At 43.5% G+C, this 19,594-nt stretch overlaps 1 protein-coding gene across 1 annotated transcript in view; it reads left to right on the top strand.

Annotated features, from left to right (window-relative positions):
• The first annotated feature begins 775 nt into the window (after nt 1-775).
• LOC124545961 overlaps nt 776-19,594 on the top strand; it is a 252,720-nt gene continuing 233,901 nt past the window's right edge. The window contains exon 1 of the mRNA XM_047124926.1: nt 776-834. The gene's annotated coding sequence lies outside the window, so the exon portion shown is untranslated. The remainder of the gene's footprint in view (nt 835-19,594) is intronic.

Below are 19,594 nucleotides of genomic sequence, written 5' to 3'. Positions count from 1 at the left end.
CGAGCGACCGCTACGGTTGCAGGTTCGAATCCTGCCTCGGGCATGGCTGTGTGTGATGTCCTTAGGTTAGTTAGGTTTAATTAGTTCTAAGTTCTAGGCGACTGATGACCTCAGATGTTAAGTCCCATAGTGCTCAGAGCCATTTATGTGGTTTGTTACACATGCTAGCTGAACTCTACTTTTTTTTGTAGATACAATTCCACATGCGTTCTGTTTGTTGCTCATAGAACGCCTAGGCGATACTGAATTTGCTAACATCTCCCTTCGTCACCACCTCTACAATATCGCATATTCGTGTCGTAAGATTCCGCACATGAGCAACTGGTGAAGTGAACACTTCATCCTTAACGTAACCCCACAAAAGAAGTCAAGAGGGTTATGTCTGGTGAACATTGTGGCCACGACATTGGATCGTCTCTACCGATCCGCAAAGATTTCATCCAAGAACTGGCGAACAAATAACACTCAGCGAGGCAGTTTTAAAACACCATCCACGGTTGAAATTCTTCTGACTGAGGTCCAAAGTGGAAGTGTATACATAAAAACTTGTTGAGCTATGTCACCGTTTGCAACAAATCGGACAGCTGTATCTAGTTCCTAAATTTTCGTAATCGAGGCAACAGTATACGCTCACCCCGTATTTCTCTGATTCCCCCCTCTACCTAAGCAGGCGACCGGAGACACGTGGTGATCCGGAGGCGGGCGTCCTCGGTGGTAGGGGGCGGCCAGGAGCCCCGCGGCCGCAGCCACCGGCGCGTTCAGTCTGCCGCGGACACCGACAGCCACAGCGCCGCCGCCGCCTCTGCAGCTCCAGCGCAGAAGACACACAGACAGGTAATGGAGGCGTGCTCACACCTGCGACCATCTGCCGTGATGGCCTCGGTTCCATCCACGGGCACTCCGATATTTAGGTCCCAACAAGAGCCGTCATCTCCTGCTACCTAATCAACTTACTTGCAGCTGGTACGAGAGCATTAGTGGTGGGTAAACATTCGGTGTTTTTCTTTCCCCCTTCCGACAATCTTCGTAGGAGGGACGGTCATCACCTAAATGTTACTGGTATTACGTTTTCTTCACCTCGCTCTATATGTAACTGTTCAGTGATACAGTGTTACGGACATAAGATTACTAAGGCAGATAAGAGTTGTGGCTCAAGTTGTGATTTTAATTTCCATCTGTTGTTACCAGGGAATAGCATTTTACACCGTGGTTATACTACGATCAGAATCATTTACTTCGCTCGATCATCTGATTTCCGCGATGTGCAATCATCCGCCATTTCAATACATAATTACTGTCGAACGAGAAAAAAGTTTCATACTCGCCAACGATTGAAAAGCATTCTTGCCTTTTTTTATTATTTTATTTTTTTGCCTTATTGTATTTGTTTGGCCTCTAACCGTCCTGCTATTTACCCGATTACATTGTTATTTGTTGCTGTAGTGGCCTTCAGTCCGAAACTGCTAGTCTACCCTGTGCAAGCTCCTTCATTTCCATAACCGCTGCAAACTACGTCCTGAATCTGCTTACCCTATTCATCTCTTCGTTTCCCTCTACGATTTTCACTCCCTACACTTTTCTCCAGTAATAAATTAATTATTCCTTGATGTCTCAGAATCTGTCGTAGCAACCGATCCCTTCTTTTCGTCAGATTGTGCCACAAATTCCTTATCTCCCCAGTTCTAAAAAAATGGCTCTGAGCACTATGGGACTTAACAGCTGTGGTCATCAGTCCCCTAGAACTTAGAACTACTTAAACCTAACTAACCTAAGGACATCACACACATCCATGCCCGAGGCAGGATTCGAACCTGCAACCGTAGCAGTCGCGCGGTTCCGGACTGAAGCGCCTAGAACCGCAGGGCCACCGCGGCCGGCTCTCCCCAGTTCTGCTGCGTACCAGTTCATTAGCCACTTGATCTACCCATCTAATCTTCGGCAGTCTTTTGTAACACCACATTTGTAAATCTTCTATTCTCTTCTTGCATAAAGGGTTTATCATCCACGTTTCTCTTCCGTACATGGCTACACTCCACACATATATCTTCAGAAAACACTTCCTAACACTTAAATCTATATTCAATGCTAACAAATTTCTCTTCTTCAGAAACGGTTTTCTTGCCATCGGGAGTCTATGGTTTGTACCCTATCTACTTTTGCGATCATAATTTATTTTGCTTCACAAATACCGAAATTCACCTACTACTTTAAGTGTCTCGTTTCCTAATCTAATTCCCTCAGCATCACCTGATTCATTTCGACTACATTCCTTTATACTTATTTTGCTTGTGTTGATGTTAATCTTATATCCTTCTTTGAAGACACTGTCAATTCTGTTCAACTGCTCTTCCAAGTCCTTTGCTGTCTCTGTCACAATTACAATGCCATGGACAAACCTCAAAGTTTTTATTTCTTATCCCTGAACTTTAATTCCTATTCCAAACTCTTTTTTGATTTTATTTAGTGCTTGCCCAATATACAGATTGAATAACACCGCGAATAGGCTACAACCCAGTCTCACTCCCTTTTGAAGCGACTTTCATAACTGTCGTCTAGTTTCTGTACAGACTGTAAATTGCCTTTCACTCCCCGTATTTTACCCCTACTACCTTCAGAATTGTTATTTAATATATGACAATTACACATAATTTATTGTGTTAACAGCGGATTTACGATAAGTCTTACTATTTGTTAATTAGATATTATCACTACAAATAACGGAAGCATACAAACTTTCTTTTTCTTGTGAAGTGCTTGTTAATAATCAGCAATCACGTTTCACTTGAGTAAGATTTATAGGGTTCGTCATTGGAATAAAATAACTCATCAGTCAAGAGACTGAACACTGTAACCAATCATAAACTGACAACATACTGTTTCTTCTTCTGGTAACATACCTTGGTGTGCACCTGTGGAATAAATCAAGTCTTACAGCTGCTGTGGCTCGCTGTCTCCCTATCTTGCAATGTAGAGATGAAGATCCGCCTCTAAGACGTGTCATGTAATGTGGACATAGGTTTCTGGCTGCCGGGAAACGTTAGTCGCACATATGGGGAGAGGAATTCCACAGTTTGACACCGCCTAACGATGTTCGGCGTGCCGACTGGCGAAGCGCTACACGCCGAGCAGTAGCTGATTCAGATCTGCCACTTCTGAGGGTGAGTCCCACAGTAAGGAGAGGTCAAAACTTTGATCCTCTAGAGATGCACTGGATAACGTCCTTGACCATTTTTCATTCTTATGACTGATGTTCTATGTCGTCGTGAAAGTTTTAACTTTTAATACCCCGCTCTTTGGTGAAAGATTTGTCGAATCGGTGCAAAGTTTTGTCCTTTGGTCATCTGAGAGGTTTCCCAAACTGGCACCGATCACCAAATGGCCCTTCAGTCACAGTGGTGAACATGTCTGTATAGCGTAGACTTACAAAGAAAAGTATTCCTTCCGTGATGACAGTCTTTGTTAATTAGTCAACAATTTCTTTGTCTCTGATTCCAGGATATCCTTTTACCTACAGAAGTTGCACTCTTTCGTATTGTTTGACATAGTGACACATTAATTCCCGTACATCGAAGCTGTAATGGCTCGTTTTCAAGTTCCAAGACTGATGTTCAAGTTTTAGAGGGCGCTCCACGGATCTGTTATTATCAGTATATCATTTATAATATAGCATACGCACGTAAACATGAAGGTCTGTGTACAAGCCAACGATTTACAGAATACATATGTGAACACGTATCCCATTACGGCAGCAGTGTTCTGTAAATCGTTGACAATTACGGGACGTTGCTCTCATTCGAGGCTATTACGACAGCATTTAATTATGTAAACAACAGGCTTACATATTATGAGTGAGCACTCCAAGAATGCGTGTCGCCGAAATCAGCTGATCCTGCGAAATAAATGACTGTGATCGTAATACAGCCTAGATGGGAAACGGAACAGTCGTTTAATAAATTTGTGGCACCCAATATGAAAAAAAAAACTGTCATTTTTGTTAGGTACCAATGCAACAATCTGTTTTTGGACAGGTAGTAGGCACATCAGCTACAATGAAATGGGGCATATTTGTCAAAAATGGACAATTCGTGATTTGCAACTATATTTTATGTTAAGAATTTTTTTATTAATTTCTCACTCCTAGGTCACAAAAATCATATTATAATCGCTTTCTACGTTTTAGCTAGTGATCGTCAGATGATTCCACAGGCAAGTTAAATGGCGCCCGCTAAAGGTGTGATCCGTAAGTGGCGAACTAGTCACCGGCTGAACACTCGCGTATCTCGTATGTCTCCAGCGGGCCTAATGAACCGACCGCAGGATGATCTGTTGTTCACTTGCTAAGAGATCGAAACAGGTTATAAAACTATTTGTGTGACCTTACGGTGAGAAATTAGCAAAAAAAACTTTTACGAGACTTTGACTTCCCTCTCTAAGGCAGTATATATCATACTGTTTATTAAACGGCAACCATCACAAGCTAGTCACACACTATGGCGGCTTTCAGCAGTCCAAATATCTCCTAATCCTAATTAAAATACATCCTTCAAATGAAGAAGAATGTTCATTCACTTTCCAGTCTGTTGACACTGCTCTTGCGACTATTTTTTTAAAAAGTTGTTTCTTATATATATATATCTTCTTATTTGTACATGTTAATTTTATGAATAGTCCTGCTTCTATTTTGTAACTGATGGGGTATAAATCCCTATTGTATTTTTAACTGCCGTTTGAAAAAAGAAACTTGTTTACGCATTTACTTTTGGATGCTCTCATTGCCCGGTATTGTTAGTGAAAGCGCGAGCAAATATGCTTGTGATATGGCATTTTAGAATGACAGCTCACGGTTTGATTACCACGAGCTCGTACTACTCGTTAGGTATTGTAGCTTATTGGCTGTCATTTTCTTGTTTACATGACTGTTATGATTGTTAGGTTTAGAACACACTTTTCTTCTCTTACATACGGATCTGGAAACGATTGAAAGAGACAGAAGAAACAGGCTGCAGAGTGTGACAAACTTGTCAGTGTTAAAAATTGACAATTTTCAATTATACTTAAAAAATGGTTCAAATGGCTCTGAGCACTATGCGACTTAACTGCTGAGGTCATCAGTCGCCTAGAACTTAAAACTAATTAAACCGAACTAACCTAAGGACATCACACACATCCATGCCCGAAGCAGGATTCGAACCTGCGACCGTAGCGGTCACGCGGTTCCAGACTGAAGCGCCTAGAACCGCACGGCCACACCGGCCGGCCAATTATACTTAACAACGATATTTTGCTAGATTAACGCTGGAGGATGGGCGGGGTCTCGAACACAGACGCTCCACACACTGAAGCGTGCGACACGCCTCCCAGTACCATCTCTCTATCGTGACTCAAAGAGTTTGTGCTCGTAATGAGGAATTGTCTTAGGAATAATTTCGATTTGTAATTGATTCAGCTGGCAACTAAGGCTTAATGAGCATAAAAACGTTGTGATCTTTGGCTAAAGAATTAAAGAGCCACTTGTGGAGTCAGCCGATCTCTACTAATATCAGGGTTTAACCATGTTTCGTGATATGAAATGGGAAGATTTCATAGGGAACAGTGAACAGTAGAGCGAATGGCAGGCTTCGGTTCACCGGAAAGCTTCTGGAAAATAGCAGTTAGTCAGTGAAAGAGATTACTTACTAAACACACTTACCAAAAAAATGTGAATGACGAGTAACACATGGCATCACAAGTGTCCGAGGCTTTTTTTTCCTAGAGAGTTGACTATAACGGAAATACTGATAAAACCAAGCCTGCAGAAACTCTTTAGAAACACGGCGTAAATCTCACGAAGACCCACAAAGAAAATTCCAGTACTAGTTCACAGAGCGCAGTTTGCGACCGTTCTTCAGACTTCACCGCATCATTCCCGTAGAGACATGAAACGTGATCTCGCACAGTGTCACATAAACAATGGTGCTTCCCACGTTCACCCGATGAATGGAACGGTAAGAAATGTTTGCTTTCAAAGCAGAAGTTCCTCATCAACACTTTATTTTTATTTTATTTTTTCCGCCACTAGTATCGGGATCGCAGACCTACTCTCAAGCGCTCGTTCATGAAGACAGCCAAACTGTAGAGCCGGGATCAGGTATAATCCCTGGTCACAGTTTATACTTTAACAGGAATGTAACACACTTAATCAGTTGAGGTCCCGCAAATAAAATTCTCCATCGAAAGTAGTGGACAAGATAGAAAAAAATGAACAACCTCTGCCATGCATTTTACAGTAAATGGAAATGAGCGTTTGGCGTCATTGGCCGGCAGGCCCCTTGCGGGGCAGGTCCGGCCGCCTTGGTGCAGTCGACGCAACATTGGGCGACCTGCGCGCCGCATGGGGATGAAATGATGATGAAGGCAACACGACACCCAGTCCCTGAGCGGAGAAAAATCTCCGACCCAGCCTGGAATCGAACCCGGGCCCGTAGGACGGCAATCTGTCACGCTCAGCACTTTTTTTCCTTTCTTTTTTTGCATTTTGTTCGTTGTTGATCGTTGTGTTTGATCGTTGCGGACGTCACATGACATCCGTTTAAGTTCGTTGTTGATCCTTTCACTCAGTGTTTTTTTTTTATTTTTATTTTTATTTTTTTATTACAGAGGCGAATCAGCTCTCTGACCGAACACGCTGAGCTACCGTGCCGGCAACCACTCAGCTATCGGGGCGGACTTCATCTAATGGATTTGTCCGCCCCTGGTAGCTGAATGGCCAGCACGTCGGAATGTCATACCTAACGGCCCGGGTTCGATTCCCGGCTGGGTCGGAGATTTTCTCCGCTCAGGGATTGGGCGTTGTGTTGTCCTTATCATCATCATTTAATCCACATCGACACGCAAGTCGCCGAAGTGGCATAAACTCGAAAGACTTGCACCAGGCGAACGGTCTACCGTACGGGAGGCCCTCGTCACACATTTCCATTGTTATCTAATGGAATTTACTCTCAATGATGACTGCAACAGCCTGTGAACAGCTACGTTGGATCGAAGAATATGAAACGCATTTGGAAATTAGCTCAGAACCTATAAGAAAGTTAACAAGTCAGTTTGCTAAAATACTGCGATCCGCTTGGATACCAGAGAGTAGTTCAAAGCCATCATACGCCAGAGAAAACTTAAAATCCCAAAACTCGGAAAGGAGCTGAGAAAATAATATTTGGCGATACGTTTCCTCTGGACGTCTGTGAAAGGAAATTATAGAAAGACAAGTAAATAGTCGGCAGGAAGACTTCCAACGGTGCTCGTAGAAATGGAGATGAAGTCCTATGCTTCTTGACAGAGCGTAGGGGGACGATGCGGGGAGACCCGCACCACCGCATTAGGCAAGGTCCTAGTGGAGGTGGTTTGCCGTTGCCTTCCTCCGACCGTAATGGGGATGAATTATGATGGTGAAGACGACACAACAACACCCAGCCCTCTCGGGGCAGGCGAAAATCCCCGATCCCGCCGGGAATGGAACCCGGGACCCCGTGCTCGGGAAGCAAGAACGTTACCGCGAGATCACCAGCTGCGGACTGCTTGATAATTTTCTTACATCTGAAAATCTTATTTCTTTAATGCTGGACTGTAATGAAAAGTATTTTAGGCTTCACCCACTGTGTTATGTCCTGGTTTCTGGTAAATATTTCGCTTCTATGTTGTCCATCTCAATAAGCACACTTTTTTTTCCTACGATAGACCGTCGCTAGCAATTCAGTGTGTCTCTTAGTGTTTACATCTGACGATATCAGAGTTCGCCAGCTGTCTGTATAAAATGAGGATGGAGCAATTGGAATAAAGGCTGATAAGAGCTCTTGATCTATGTGCTGAAAAATACTGCTTTTATTATAAATAGTTCTCCTTCGTGCTTCATGTGTGATATACGTAATGACAGAAAAATGCTAAAACGTGATAAGCAATAATTGAATAATACGATTCAGAAAGCAGTGCGGATCGTCCTGAACTTACGGATTGAACAATGATAACCCACAAAAAGCTCTCATAACTACAAATGAGATACAGATGCACCGATTGTTAAAAATATTCCTCATATTTCCTTCAATAAACTGTTTAGTGAAATGAGAAACTAGGTTCCCACAAACAAAGCAACTCTTTAACAAATGAGTGACAGTAGTTCTTAAGGACAGTGATTTTCAGTAAACAACTAAAATAAAATGTGAATATTCGCTTATGTTACAACTAGTTACTGCAATGTGTGGACAGGATTGCACATACATTTCTTTGCGGTCGGCATTGTAACGTACCTCTCGTTCAAATTTCTTGTCCAATTCTGTGTTGCTAAGTATTTCGTGCTGTTAAGGTGCCTGTATCACGAAAGACCGCCTAAAATGTAAATAAACAGAATTTTTATGTTACTACTCGCAATGGACTGCTTATTTTCCTGAATGCGCCCATAAAGGAAACTTTATCTATGATATGATAGTTTGAATTCGTGCCTAGCAATTTTCAAGGAGTCAAAGTTGATTGATTAAGCAATCTCATTTCAGGTATGATTATAATAAGCTTACGTTAACTTTCGCCATTCTCTACAGCAGTGTAATACTACTTGCGGCTAAATGTACGCGTTGGGTTGGGTCGCAGGCGTACAGATTATGTAACTTGGCCTCAAAGAACACAGGTAAGGTCACAGCAGCATTACAACCTGTAAGATATGATGAAAGTTCCGCATTTCCTTAAAAAAAAAAAAAAAAAAAAAAAAAAAAAAAAAAAAAAAAAACCTTACATATGCACCTGCCCTACAGATAAAGTCGCTACAAGCTGTTATTCAGCTACCTATGTTTTTCGTGTGGCATTCTTGGGGTTTTCTTAATGCTACTTACGGTCTCAATCACAATCGCAAACGTCTAATCATTGACGAACTTCTCGCTCTTCTCTTTGTTTCCTATCCGCCCATCCGTCAGTCCACCCATCCACCGATCCCGCCTCCAAACGCTCTCCGTGCCGCCTCCCAGCATGTCCACTGCGACAGCGATGTTACTCGTGCCAATCAAAAAGCGGCTCACAGCCTGCTCTTATTTACGAGAGGAGCATGCAGCTGTCATTGTTTGGAAAAGGTTCTCGATACCTGGTTCAAGTAAGAGACCAATTCATATTCAAAGTAGTCTTTCAACAGCTAGTGCTAGGCTTTTGAAACATTCTCACTGAAGTCAAGGAAAGAGAAAGAGGATAGGCCTCGTAGTACAGTTCCAGACCACAAATTGATTCGGCATCATTGTTGTTTATTTCAAGCGAAGTTGATATACAGATTTTCATCGCTAGAGTTATAGCTGTTGCGGCACTGGAAATTATCACCATTGTTGAAAAAGATCTCATCCATGACTAATGCTAACTGTAGGAAATTAGGCACTGTACTACTGCACTGGTTAATCTATCGATAGAACTTAAGTCTGACTTCAGAATTATTTGGACCCAATGCTTGCATGCATCTATGTTATTAAACGGTTGAAACGGTTATCCGATCCCATTTTCCGGTTGCCTATCCAGCGGTTTCCAGGAGCAACAAAAATTTGATTTTCAGTGCTCAAAAATTATTGAACGAATTTAAAAATTTGTAACTAGCCATTAAGAGATACAATCTTACATTGAAGAACTAACACCGTAAGTCAAGCATTAAAATTAGAAAATGTGTGTTCGTCTTGAAGCAGCGTAATTCACGGCGCCAAAATCAGCCACACAGTGCACAGTCGTTTGTGAAAAGTGCAGCAGCGAGAAGGGATCGCCCGAATAGCGCCACACGTGGTGGAAGTGGCGACGGGTGTGCAAGCAATACGGGACACGCCCTGCAGCGAGATGGCGCACACGTAGGCCGAGCAGAGCCCTCTCGTCACAGGGTCGGCGTCGCGCCTGGCGTAGTCGGCGCAGAGCTGTCACACAACGTGCAAACAATGCAGTGCGCCTCGTCGACGTCTCAAGGAGCCATATCGGCGTGTGAGCGAGTTCTGGCGGGGCAGAATGATCGGTCTCCGGGAAACGGCGTTGTCGTACCGTGACGTTTCGACTCGACTCGCACGGGGCATGCTGCTACGACAGTGATGCGTGTGTGGAAGCAGTGGGTAGAAGGAGGTCGTACGCAGCGACGAGCGGGAACTAGACAACGGAACGTGACCGCAGCACGGCATGACGGTCATCTTGTCCGCATGGCCACTACGGACCGTAAGGCGTCATCCACAGTGTTGGCTCGTCGACGGAGAACTGCAACCGGTGTGAACTTGTCTGCGTCGACGGTTCGTCGCCGCCTGTTGCAGGTTGGACTGGTTGCACGCATGCCATTACGTCGGCTTCCGTTGTCCAGAAACCACAAGCTCCTCCAACCGCAATGGGCATGTGAACACCGTCACTGGGGTGCTGAGTGGCAACATGTAATCTTTTCGGATGAGTCCCGCTTCAACGTGTCCTACAGTGATGGCCGCGTACGTGTCCGGCGGTACCGTGGTGACCGCAACCTGGAGGGCTGCATTGTGGAGCGGCGTAGCGGACAAACAACAAGTGAGATGGCTTGGGGCGCCATTGGTTACAACAACCGGCCTCGCCTCGTACATATTGCGGGCACTTTGAACAGCAACCGCTACCTAGCGGAGATGGTGGAGCCTGAGGTACTCCCCCTCCTTCAGGTATCTCCGCAGGCCACATTTCAACAGGACAATTCCCGGCCACATATTGCGAGGAACGTACAGGCCTTCTTCGAAGAGCGACGGATACCATTGCTTCCCTGGCCTGCACGTTCGCCAGACATGTCGCCCACCGAACATGTGTGGGACATGGTTGGCCGGCACCTGGTGCGTTACGGTCCTCCAGTGACTGGTGTCACGGGTTTGTGGGCTGGCACACAAACTGCGTGGAGGGAAATCCCTCGGAAACGTATTCAGAACACTACTGATTCAACGCCACGGCGTATAGCGGCTCTAATTGCAGCGCACGGCGGCCACACGACATACTGAACAGCAGGGCTCAAAGCACATGTACAGATCTGAAAAGGTAATCATTTGTTACTCCTCACGTACCTGACCTGCGGTATTAAATTAATTGAATTCATGCGTTTCCTTCTTGGTGTTGCAGTTTCCACAAACGGTAGTGTATTTATTCAGTACTCGAGAGTGAACTTAGCTACTTCCAACGGAATTTACACACAGTTTCAAACTTTCTCGAAACTTTTCTCGCAGAACCTTCCCCCCCCCCCCCCCCACACACACACACACACACGCAAAATAGTGAAACAGAAAAAAATTTACCGCTTGTTACATTTTCACTGTTCATGCAGTAAAACTACAGAATCGTGTACGTTCGTGTCTTATTTGGAAATGTAGAAAACATCGATCCACTAATAAAACAACATAGTCAGGGTTTCCCGTGGGGGTTGCGAGGGAAGGTTACTTTTTGTTTGTAGCAGGGGTGCATTTGTAGGTTCGTCTGTTCTCTGCCTATATCTTAAGTTTCTATATCCAGAGATAAATTTAATCCAGTTAATATGACGCCTGTTGCAAAACATTTTTCTGTACATTCGATCGGCTCCATAACACATTAAATGCACATTTTCAAGATCCTGCGACGAGTGGTAGTTCTACAAGCAGTCGTGAGCCTCGCGCAAAATTGTGTTTTTTTTTTGTTTTCAAAGTAGCTTCGACTCAGCTGAAGTATTCATTTCCGACTTATTGGTTCCTTATCTCAGAATATGCACTTTAGCATTTTCTTAAGGTCTCTACTGTTTTGATCTTAAAAGTTTGAGACTTCCTCTATGTGGTCTACCTTACGTCTTCGATGTCCAAGAGTCGCTAAATGCTGAACACTGTCTTCAATAGCTTCATCAAACTTGACCGTCTACCCACTTATTGTGTCCGTCATTTTCGTTCTCTCCAGTGTGCCGGAAAATTTCGTTGCTAACAAGACTATAATGGGATACTGCATTTGCCATTACAGTCAACACTTATCCCACGGTGATATGGTAATACGGTTTCGTTGTCGCAGATACGAGAGTGGAAAGGTTTGCTGCTTTGAGGTAAGAAATTGACAAGAAACCTTGTTCCACATACGATAATTACGTATATAAGCATGAATTGTGACCGTACCGTGGAGCTTGGGCTTTTTAGAAAGATTTGGTATTACAGCTACAAGATTTCTGGTGGATTTCGTGATGCTGCGAATTGCACTGTTTATATAAATATCAAGGTCACTGAACTCCTCCACAGGTTATAGTAGTCCTTCATGTAAGAAAATACCATCTCCTGGCGCTCTTCTGCACAAGACGAGACGCAGTTCCACATAGCTAACAGTCTCAGTACGTGAACTGGTTCATTACTTCCCATGACACATGCCTGAATTGAGGGCGCAAAAAAAAAGGGGGGGGGGATTCACTCGAACTAGGAATGTGGGACTGATTATTCGGCCGTTCGATGCTGCAACGCTAACCGCAAGTAGAGAAGATCTTACATCCAAGATCGCTTCGCGGTCTAGTGGCCCAGTAGAGAAGGGCGTATTCCAACAACAAGGCTGAAGCGACAAAAAGACGCCCGTTTGAACCAGCAGAGCACTCCAGTGCCACACTTACTACGTTCTTTTCGTCCTGTTGAGACAAGTGTACAGTTACGAAGAGAGGGACGTGTAGTAAGTGGTCTCTGCCGCGTATCTTACAGAGGCATGTGAAATAAATGTGTTAGATGCACTTGCAAAGAAAACGAGAATAAAGTTACAGGAACTGAGATCGCCAACGTTGTACACCAAACGGATGGTATAGTCCGTGTAACGACCATTTGTTCCAGTTCCTGAAATCGCTTTCTAAGTGGTGTAGTGTTACGCAAACATAAAAGAAATAAGAAAACTGTAAAATTAATGTAGGATTAGTAAGTTATTTCATAGGCTTTGATATAGCTGCTACTACGCAAGCTCTAAAATAAGGTTCACACAATTCACTAGGTGTTTCATCATTCTGTTGAGTAGAGGAAGTTGTTCTGTACCAATAACAACAACGTTGCATCTGCAGAACTAATAGAATTAGCACGAACGATGTAAAAATGAATCTAAACACAGAGCGAATGGAGAAGGGACACTGTGAGACGGTCGCTGTTTATTAGTGCATCATTAGCAGGTCTAAGTAAGTTATTTAACTTGAAAGGAGAAGGTTAGGGCTTAGCTGTGTGTCGCATATAGTGTATAACGGACTATTTTTAGGGGAAAAGGCTGAGTCGTTAATTGTCATATTACAAACCCAGACGTCTGTTTATAAATAACTTTTCTATAGCAGTCACGATTTTCTTTTATTTATTCTTTACACGGCGCATTTCGAGAAATGACTCCCATTTTCAGTTGCGTTTTTCTCTGTGTACTATGCCAATTTTTTATGTGTGGGGTTCTGCTTTGTTCTGTTGACTTTACTGCGATATATAAAAAACGCGCAATTTTTTGTTGGTTATGGATCTTTATATGTAGTTTATGACGAAATCTGGAAGACCGTTTACCTACAGTTTTCTTATGGTCCATTTGTGCAGAGTCTCAGACATGTTAAACGTCACACACAATTTTCTGTGCACAGTGTACATCGAGAATAATGTACATAAACAAACAGTTACAAAGATGTTCTCAGATGTGGTCTACAGAGATAATGTTATAAGGGTTCTTGTACAGAGGGCATTTATGTTAACAATCACACTTTGCTTACAATGGTGCTCATTCCTACGTGTTGCTATTTTTAAAGTATACTGTCGCAGCATCTGAAGAAATTCACTGATTCATTTTCAAGGCCGGCCGAAATAGCCGTGCGGTTAAAGGCGCTGCAGTCTCGAACCGCAAGACCGCTACGGTCGCAGGTTCGAATCCTGCCTCGGGGATGGATGTATGTGCTGTCCTTAGGTTAGTTAGGTTTAACTAGTTCTAAGTTATAGGGGACTAATGACCTCAGAAGTTGAGTCCCATAGTGCTCAGAGCCATTTTTTTCATTTTCAAGTTCTTTGTTTAATAATTTATTTCACGTTTTCTGTAATGTTAATATATCTCCAGTTCTTCTAACAAATACGTTTTATTCCATTTATTTAGTCGGGGGACTTTGTAACTGTTTGTTTATGTACTTTATTCTTGATGTATTCTGTGCACAGAAAATTGTGTGATGTTCAACATGTTTGAGACTTTGCACAGATGGACCATAAAAACAGAGTAAGCACAAGGTCTTCCAAATATCGCCATAAAATAGAAATAAAGATCGATAACCAACTAAAAATTGCGGGTTTTTTTATATATTGCAGTAAGGTCAACAAAACAAAGTAGAATCTTACACATCAAAAACATTAAGCAAAAAATACAGAAAAAAACGGAGTTGAAAACTGGAAAGTCGGGACTGGTGGCAGAAAAGTTATTCATAAATGAACGATATGGAGTGCTTTATCTTCATGAAAAAATGGACTGTGTTTCGGATTACACGTTCAGCAGTAAAATGAAGGAAGTAAGTTAATTGTTTAACGTACTGTTGATAAGATCATTACAACAGAGCAAAAGCTCTGACTGGGGAAGGAACTGGGTCGCGTCCTCCGCAAAAATCCGCATATTTTCTTTAAGCGGCTTAGGAATGTGACGCGTTAAACAGTAGTTCCTCCAAGAAGCATCTGTGTGGTCGATTCACAGTCTGAAGAAGGTAATATGACCGCACCTCGCACAGTAAAGCGCGCTCACACCACCCCCCTGGAGAGGTTTATTTCGTGATACGTTAACACGGTCCATACCTAGATATCTTATGAAAACTTCAGGCTTTCGTGTGGAATCCATGGGCTTCCAACCAGGTAAGTTTGTCGAAAAGTGCGACATTCTGAAGATTGTCAGTTTCATCACCTTGTGGTGTGACATTTCATCCAGTGACACTCGTCGAATAGTCGCGCCTCCTCGACGAGTTCACATGACTGGAAAACCGAGAGCTTTAGTCAAGTTGATTTCGCCGAGAAAGATATGGACATCACACTTCATCCTTTGCCAGATGTGAACCTAGAGTACTGTGACACCAAGATTTTGATGCATGTAGTAATGTAATGGCCCGGAGGCCCGAATGTTCGTCAACGGCGTTCAACGAACCTGGAAACAGCAGATAACACGGGTGACAAAATCTTTCTGCTCGACTATTCGTGAGGTTTCAAAGGGCGCTGAGCTGAAGCGGACTCATCAGCCGGGTTAATCTGATGAGATCGCGTTCGTCCGACTTGAGCGGAGGCGCCAAAGCTCCGTGTAGGCGATCTGGGCTTCCGCGGATGACTGCTCGCCTGCCGAATGGAGAGCGGGGCGTGCCGCTTTTTGCAGCTTCCGGCCGCTGCCGAAAGCGTTCCACAGGCGCGGCCAGCGGACCGTGGGCGGCGGGCGGCGGGCGGCGGGCGGCGAAAAACCACCCAGGGGAAACCACGGCGGAGGCCGCGGCACGCAGAGCGCTGGGGAGCGCAAGTCAACCAGCGGGGGTGTACGGAGGGTTACAGAACGCCGTAAAGGGCCACCATAGAATCTTCAACCTGCAAATATTTGGCGACCACATTACATCCTAGACATATGTAACGGTTTAGAACGAGGGACTTTGCTAGACAGCCTATGTAGCAGACATCCTTACCTGATAGAAAACTGTCCTTCAAAGTAGTTCAGCAAGGATAGACAATATCACCTAACATTTTCTAAAAGTTTGACTAGTGATCACAGTACGTGTTGCCTGTTCTTCTGGTCATTGAAAGTATTCTTCCTAACACTAGGAAGCTGTTAAACTCCCTAGACCCATTCAACATGATGGTCTCTAAAATGGGGGACACACCACCAAAGTGTTGCTCTCTCTTCACGAAGTTTATGTGGTTGCATGACTTCCTAGCTCTTATAACGTTTGACAAGAGCTGCGTAGGCTACTCTTCCCATTCCTGATAAGTATCTAAGCACTGCGTCTGCAAGACTCTTTCGTGGCGACTGACGTACTGTATTTGATATCCACAAAGAATCCCAATCATGCTCCACAGGATTCACATGTGGGCACCACGACAGACCGCCGACGTGGTTGATGTCCTCCTCTGTGGGAAAATCGTTCACCAGAGCAGTCAAATAGGGATTCGCTTTATCAGCCATGAAGCGAAATTCTGGACGAACTACACCCTTGAAAGTTACACCTGTGGCTGCGTTTTCTCTGCTTTTTATCACTGACCGTTCAAAGTAATCCTGCAAACACCCAGTGTAATGGTTCTCCACTTAAAGAACCCACTGCATCGTACACATGTCACCCCACAAAGTTCCAGTAACTGTTTGGTTATCTGGGTCTCCGGGAGAGAGTCCAAGAGTCGTGTTGGCAATTGATTCCGTTTCCGACAAAGAGATATGCAGAATTTCTGGAAGAGTTCTTGATGGCAGCTGACAGACTGTACTTTATCTCCACAATGTATCCGAGACAAACCGTATAGGATTCAAATTCAGAGCTCTTACTAGACAGTGCATGCGGCAGATATCTCCACTTGTGAGACAGCCAAATGAGGATGGCCCTCATTACTCATGATAAGTCTGAGCAATCTCTGAGAAGTTGCGCTTCAGGGTAGCATTATCACAACCACTGACACCAACGTAGACGGGACATATTGCACACTGCGCCAATACGACGGTCACTCACTGCAAGAGCCCACCATCACTACCATAAAAATGTCGACCAGTGGCCTACGCCACTCGTCTTTCAGTTTCCGGCTCTATATATGCAGTTGCTTCTATGTGTGTTAGGATCAATGTTGGAGTAGAATATGCTTGAGTTACAAAATGCTGCCCTAGGATATTCTCTCCCCCCCCCCCCCCTCCCCTTTCTTTTTGACAACTAGTGATTGTAGCCATAAAGCAAACTACGCCACATACGCAAATGTCTTGGAAAACTACGCCACATATGCAAATGTCTTGTGGCTCACACAACTGCCCAAGACTTTCGCAATCAGTTAGCTTATTTATACAGGGTGTTACAAAAAGGTACGGCCAAACTTTCAGGAAACATTCCTCACACACAAATGAAGAAAAGATGTTACGTGGACATGTGTCCGGAAACGCTTAATTTCCACGTTAGAGCTCATTTTAGTTTCGTCAGTATGTGATCAAATTGTAAATTTTCACAATCAACATGTGTGGGCTGACGAGAATCCGCACGCAATTGTGCAATCGCGTCATCAACACAGATTTTCTGCGAACGTTTGGGCAGGCATTGTTGTTGATGTCTTCATTGGGCCCCATGTTCTTCCGCCTACGCTCAATGGAGCACGTTATCGTGATTTCATACGGGATACTCTACCTGTGCTGTTAAAACTGTGCCTTTACAAGTACGACACAACATGTGGTTCATGCACGATGGAGCTCCTGCACATTTTAGTCGAAGTGTTCGTACGCTTCTCAACAACAGATTCGGCGACTGATGGATTGCTAGAGGCGGACCAATTCCATGGCCTCCACGCTCTCCTGACCTCAACCCTCTTGACTTTCATTTATGGGGGCATTTGAAAGGTCTTGTCTACGCAACCCCGGTACCAAATGTAGAGACTCTTCATATTGTGGACGGCTGTGATACAATACGCCATTCTCCAGGGCTGCATCAGCGCATCAGGGATTCCATGCGACGGAGGGTGTATGCATGTATCCTCGCTAACGGAGGACATTTTGAACATTTCCTGTAACAAAGTGTTTGAAGTCACGCTGGTACGTTCTGTTGCTGTGTGTTTCCATTCCATGATTAATGTGATTTGAAGAGAAGTAGGAAAATGAGCTCTTACATGGAAAGTAAGCGTTTCCGGACACATGTCCACATAACATATTTTCTTTCTTTGTGTGTGAGGAATGTTTCCTGAACCTTTTTGTAACACCCTGTATAAGCAGCTTCCTGGTCGTTCCACAAGAGGCTGAATAGACTGAATTCCTGGTCGGCCCACGGAAGAGTCATTGGGAACTGAAACTGGAAATTCAATAGGCAGAGCAACTAACCGCTGGACTCATTACATTTCCTGTATCTCTTGATTATCCTACTGTTCTCTGTTCTCTTCGAAAACCTATTTTCAGCTGCCAATTACACTTCTTCCTTCATCTTAAAAAAGAAACAGTTGAAAGCCACTGAGAATGTTTCTTAATGACCTGTGAAATAGAGTAGAGAGATGATCCACAAAAAACAATAACAGGAGGTGTGAAATATATGGAGTGCTAACGTGCGATGGACTTTCGCAGGCACACGATACAGGACCTTGCTGGTACATCAGTTATACTCGATTGCTTGCGAAAGGCTTCTTGTCAAAGATATTATCTACAAGACTGACTGCAAAGGCCTTTACATTCAACAAGAAAATCCACTACCGCTTCTTTCGTGTCAGAAAGGCTGTACGAACAACATACAGATATGAAAGTACGAGGCCGGTGTCAGAGGTGACCTAGTCCTATTAAACTCGTCAGCACGATAAATTACAGGTTCTTGGGTTATTTGTTGTTTCCAATCAACATTAATGATTTTCGCTTATAACTGCCACAAAATGTAAATTTTGTCCTTTTTGTAGAGAATAAATTGCAGAAATCAGAAAAGTAATGGTTTATAATCTTCTTGCAGAAAAAACAGCTAAAAAATAATATGGACGTTAACAGAGTGTTAAAATAAATGGAATTTGAGAATGCTCTATTTATATCCAGTTCAGCACCTCTGACAAAACGTCAATATTCAAGACTTCAATATATTTCAAATCACTTGGTATGTGGGGCAGCCATAGTTATGATGATACATTTGAGTTGATGAAAACTGGAACACCTGCCTCAGAATGACTTATTAATCAGGACCAGTTTCGCGAAATTACAGTCACACCACCAGGTAACAAAGTGTTGATCTTTCAGTGCATAATCCATGTAAAACTACATAAGGGAAATAATGGAAGTCCCCTATCTTTCAACACTTAACTGATGTCACAATGTACGCAACCGCCATGAAGGAAGTAAGCGACGAAAGAAGTGTGGCTACGTGACACTACTGTAGCTGACCTCTGCCTGCGAAGACGTCCCAGTTGTGTGCCGGCTGCGTCTTTCTCCCATTATTTTATTCATGACGGTCGCATGCTTTGTGAAGCCTGATTCGTGCTGAAAGATAGGGAGCTTACATTACGTCCCCTTATGGAGTGTTGAGGATATCATGTGCTGGAAGTCAACTGTTTGTTACATGAAGATATGTGATTATGATGTCAAGAAACTAGTCGTGACTAACACATCGTTTTGACGTAGCTCTTGCGGTTTTCGTCATTTCAGATTTAATATGTTCATATAAAAGAAGCAGATACCATCCTGCTTTGCAGCTAGCAGCTGAACTGGAAATTGTACAGACTATGTGTAATGAAGAGGCTTGTTTGGAGTGCATGCGGGGTATGGTTGATTAAAGCTACAAAAGGTTTTAAAATTTAGAAAGTAACTCATTCTGCACATTCCTACTTAGTAATTAGTTACGGATTCATCTTTTGGGAAAAATTTACTTACGGAGTCAATATTTGCAGAATACATAACCTATTTATAAGAATTAAAATAACTGGTGTTAGTTAACATCTTGCAAACAACTTCGGCATTTTCACAAATCTGTTTGGACTAA

The sequence above is a fragment of the Schistocerca americana genome, chromosome 8 (assembly GCF_021461395.2).
Source record: "Schistocerca americana isolate TAMUIC-IGC-003095 chromosome 8, iqSchAmer2.1, whole genome shotgun sequence".
NCBI lineage: Eukaryota > Metazoa > Arthropoda > Insecta > Orthoptera > Acrididae > Schistocerca > Schistocerca americana.
The sequence above is the reverse complement of the archived record's forward strand: the minus strand, read 5'-3'. Positions and strand labels throughout refer to the sequence as shown.